Here is a 5427-nt window from a genome sequence, read left to right on the forward strand (position 1 = left end):
ATATGTTAACACGCTCTAATATTGGGTCTATGGTGTTTTATTGTATTATAATAAATATTTTATTAGTTTATTTTATCAGTTGATCTAGTAGAATGATCCATTAGATCCTTTAAGTAAGATTAGATGTTTGAATATTTATATTTACTAATGAAGTAAACTGGATTAGAAATACCGTCCTCATCTTTATAGTATTACATCTAAATTAGTTGATTAATAGCGGATAATTATAAGAAAAGTAAATAGGGCTAATTTTCATTCAACTGATAATCTAGAAAGTAGGCAAATAGAAATGTACGTAATACGCATAGCTAAGGAAACCTTTATTTTTATTTTTTTCAAAAATAAATGGATTTCTTTGACTGAATTGCAAATTTAATAAATTATACTGCTTTTGTCCATCAAGCTTCACGTTTACTCTCTCTTTTCTTTAATTATTTCTTTAGTCGGTTAATGCTTACAAATTGCCATAAGAAACATGTATCTATTTATTATTATCTGGATTAAGTCCTTATTGTTTAAAATATATATTAATTATTTTATAATAATTTAATAAATTTAATGATTATTTTTAATAACTTAAAATAATTATAATATAATATATATTTAAAAAATAATTATAATATAATATAATATATATTTAAAAAATAATTTATTAACAATATATAAATAGTTTATAAATATAATATTTGAATGAGATTTTTTTAACTAAATTTAAAACAATAAATTTTGGGGACGTGAGGCACACGCAAGAAAGTCGGGGTATGGGATGCAAGTAACATTACACTCCCAACACCGTGAAAAGTGTAGGATTTGTGAGGAAGTTTCCTGCCGAGACGACTCTTTCTTAACATGCTCAGACGCAAACGTGCGGAAGGGTGGCGGCTTCAAATTCCCATTTCCACCCCCTTCAAATCTACAAACAGTACCCAACAGTGTTTCAATTTCTTAACCCCCAACCACGGTCAAATCCGTCATTATGACGTTCCGTGTTCCCACTCAACACACTCGGCAGCTCCAACCTATAAATACCAACCCTCAGTTATTCTCCTTTCCACATATCCACAGCTGAAATCTCAACAGGGTTTCAACTAAAGTTGTAATTTTCTTTATTTCTTTTAAGATTTCCAAGTAAAGTTCTTACTTTAAAATCAGTTTATAAATAAATTGTATTAAGATGAAGAGAGGCAGAGAAGTTGGAGAAATGGATGCCATGGATATGGCGAATTGCTTGATGTTGCTATCGAAGATTGGCCAAACCGACGCATCGGAGCATTACCAGGGCGGTGGTGGTGGTCGTGTCTTTGCATGCAAGACGTGTAACAAAAGGTTTTCATCTTTTCAAGCACTTGGAGGTCATAGAGCCAGCCATAAGAAGCCGATGCTAACCGGAGGAGATGCTCCGGAGATCCCAGTTTCACCTAAGAATCCCAAGACACACGAGTGTTCGATTTGTGGTCTAGAATTCGCCATTGGCCAAGCTCTAGGCGGTCACATGAGGAGGCACAGGGCCACCGCAAACGAAGGGTTGTGACTCGGGATTTGTTACCGGAGATGGATAAGTGGAGCGAAGACGAAAGTGATTTGGTACTGGATCTGAGTTTGTCGCCTTGGGGAACAGATTTGGAGCTGAAGCTGGGGAAGGTGGAGGCCACTCATGTTGTTCATTGTTTTATATAGGATTTTCTTTTTATTATTTTTGTTGTAAAGAGATATACGATTCATATTATCAAAGCATAGGAAGATAGGGTTTGATTTCTTCATTCTTTTACTACTTGAGCAATATACTTCTGTTTTTCAGATATTATTTTTACTCCATTTTTACTATATTCAGATATATATATCCTTTAATTTTACTATTTTATATTCCAGTTTAACTCTATTTTTATAATTTATTTTTTCTAATATATTAATACACGAATTAACAATAAATTAACCCCACTTCAAATGAAAAGCTTGGTTTTTTAGAGAGAAATGTATATGTTTATATAATTCAGTTGTGACTTATCTTTGATAAAAAGAGGCCACAATCTCCTTCAAAGACTAAACTGCTCTAATAATTTTCCAAATAGCACCAACACTTCAAATTGTATGAAACTTTAAGCACTAAATACACCTCAAAGTACTATAATGACAGCTACAAATTTTATGTAATACAACGATGTTTTATGCTTCCAAACAAGCTATCATTAGTTCATTACACGCATGTATGGACAGATATTTATTGGCTGGGAAAAGATGGGCCCACAAGGGCGTAAAATAAACTGCTCGGCTTTAATGTTGACAATTATGTAAAGAACATCATGTTCACTGCAACAGAACAATTACTGTAGGAAAAACCAAACTACTCATAGTCTCAAAAAATAAAACGTCATAACCGAAACATAAGTAAAATCCCCGATAAACAAAAATAGATTTGTACTAACATAAGCGGAGGAAAACTATCATGTCCTACATGAAGAGAAATCAAAAATGAAAATCTGGGAAATTTGTCTCAGTAGAAGAAACCGAGTACTTTCCCCCCAGCATTCTTTCTTCTTGCCTCTTCATGGTCCATGATGCCAGCTGATGTGGTGAGCACGATGTATCCAAACTGCAATAATATAATGCATAAATGGCATATCGTAGCAGTCTCATTTCAGTTGACTAAACCTTAATGATGGATAATCAGAAGTATCAACATTCGAGTATATTTTGTTTGGTTGTCTAATAAGAATTTCTTGATCTTAGAAAATACTTGTTCTTATGAAAAATGTGGGTACACAGAATAAACATTGGAAAATTTCTAAGCTAACCTGTCTGGAAGGAAGTAGCCGAGCAGTCCAACCCTCAATTTCTTTGACTCCAATGTCAAAACGAGGACTGATCACACCACACCTATTCAGCCTCCCGTTCAGTTCAACCACAATTTTGCCAGCTCTGTGGTCATCAACATACTCAAACTCTCCGATGTAGCCTGCAATGCCAATGCCAAGCATTAAAAGAAGGAAAAAGTTATCAGCATTTTCATATTACTACTATAGCCATAGGTAACAAAAAACTTCATTTTTGATAAAAAAAAAGGTGGGGAGTATAGATCAACAAACCATGCTTCTACATGACCAAAAGGAACTTAATGATCACTTTGGAGGAAGGCCTGATCATGACCTGTCGTTTGCCTCTCTTCTCGGCATTGTACATGCTCTTAAGTGCATCGTTCAAAACGCTGACTCTCACCATCTTCTTAAGTCAAACTACTGTAGATTTTTTAATGAATAACAATCAATAATTTAGTATTCAACAAAAGGGACTCATCAGCTCAAAGATTATATAAAAATAACATATCGTTCTTTAAGCTAACACTAATTTCAGTCAATGACATCCATATGTCACACTCCCTTGATCAAAGAGAAACAAAAATTAACATTACAACCAAAACCCAATATTCTTCAACTATATTAATTAGAGAAAATAACCTCAGTGACCAAAAATCCTAGATAATATACGATTTTGACCAATTTTTTTTGGATTTGCGAAAATGACCAACAAAATCGCAATGCGATCTCTAATTCGCATTGCGATCTCCACTATCGCAAATTCACGTTGCATTTCGCATTGCGATAGTTGAAAATCCATTTCGTGTTGCGATAGTTGAAATCGCAACGCGATCTCTACTATCGCAAATTCGCGTTACGATAGTTGAAAATCGCGTTGCGATTTTCCATTTCGCGTTGCGATAGTCTGCAGTTGTCGTTGCGATTTTCCAAATTCGTTGCGATAGTCTACAGTTGTCGTTGCGATTTTCCAAATTCGTTGAAAAAAAAGATTTTGTTTCTTAAGAATTTTCTCTAAAAAGATAGTATCCGCGCGGATGTGTCGAAGACACGTATTACCACGACCACGACCACGACCACGACCCGACCCGACCCGAGACGAGACGAGACGGACGGCGGCGGTGCGCGAGAGTCCCCCTTGTTCTCTATCACTCAACAAGGAAGTGGGAAAGCCAAGCCTTAAATACCATTCACAATAGTGTTTCCAATACAATGTGAGATTGAGCATTACCAACACTTATTTCCAACACAATGTGATTATTTAGGAAACAATTAACAATCATACACCTTAAAACAACTGAATCAGCAACCAATTGCATTAGTATTATACGATTAAATATGTCATAATTAAAAGTCAATCTACAATCAATCGCGATTATTACAATTTTAAGCAAAACATTCAAAAATAATATCACTATTTAAGGCTCAATCCCACATAGTATTGGGAACAAGTGTTGGTAATGCTCAAATCCCACATAGTATTGGAAACACTATTGGTAATGGTATTTAAGGCTTGGCTTTCCCACTTCCTTGTTGAGTGATAGAGAACAAGGGAGACTCTCGCGCGCCGCCGCCGCCGTCCGTCTCGTCTTGTCTCGTCTCGGGTCGGGTCGTGGTCGTGGTCGTGGTCGTGGTCGTGGTAATACGTGTCTTCGACACGTCCGCGCAGATACTATCTTTTTAGAGAAAATTCTTAAGAAACAAAATCTTTTTTTTTAACTATCACAACGAATTTGGAAAATCGCAACGACAACTGTAGACTATCGCAACGAATTTGGAAAATCGCAACGACAACTGTAGACTATCGCAACGCGAAATGGAAAATCGCAACGCGATTTTCAACTATCGCAACGCGAAATGGAAAATCGCAACACGATTTTCAACTATCTCAACGCGAAATGCAACGCGAATTTGCGATAGTGGAGATCGCAATGCGAATTAGAGATCGCATTGCGATTTTGTTGGTCATTTTCGTAAATCCAAAAAAAGTTGGTCAAAATCGTATATTATCTGGGATTTTTAGTCACTGAGGTTATTTTCTCTATTAATTATTCAGAGCCATTTTTTGCTAACATATAGATTATAGACAAACAAAGACAAATGCTAAGGGCACCAAACATTATGCAGAACATAGAGGTAAATGATCCTAAACTTGGCTAGAAGCCCAAGAAATTTGACTCAGACAATGTCGATAACACACAAAATACAAAGAGGATAAAATTAAAATATGAGACTAGGATAATTCAAATCCAGTAAAAGAAAAAAGAGGGCTAAAATTAGAAAATAAAATTCGCAACGAGATTTCATTAGAAGAACTGAACAGATAAATGTGGATAATTTTCTAAAATTTGGGAGGAATGAGAGCTTACCTGAGCAGAAAGGGATGCTGCTTCTGGGTTTTTTTTAAGAACAACAGAAAAAGAAGTAAAACTAGGGTTTTCGGAGAAGCAATGCTTTTATATGCGTCTTCTAAATAAAAACCCATCTGCTGGACTGACAGAACCCAATGAACGAAGTTAAGTACCTGATCCAGTTAAAAGGATTATGGGTCGGGTTGGATGGGTTAAATAACTTTTTTTTTTTGGGATAATCTAAATAACCTTTTGGGTAAACTCAT

The 5427-nt window shown here is 35.5% G+C and overlaps 2 pseudogenes; one reads left to right on the plus strand and one right to left on the minus strand.

The window, feature by feature from the left end:
* The first annotated feature begins 1129 nt into the window (after nucleotides 1–1129).
* Nucleotides 1130–1852, plus strand: LOC120182682 (annotated as a pseudogene).
* A 499-nt stretch (nucleotides 1853–2351) lies between these two features.
* On the minus strand, nucleotides 2352–5196 carry LOC120182688 (annotated as a pseudogene).
* Between the last annotated feature and the right edge of the window lie 231 nt (nucleotides 5197–5427).

This window comes from Hibiscus syriacus, unplaced genomic scaffold (assembly GCF_006381635.1).
Source record: "Hibiscus syriacus cultivar Baekdansim isolate YM2019G1 unplaced genomic scaffold, ASM638163v2 tig00112737_pilon, whole genome shotgun sequence".
NCBI lineage: Eukaryota > Viridiplantae > Streptophyta > Magnoliopsida > Malvales > Malvaceae > Hibiscus > Hibiscus syriacus.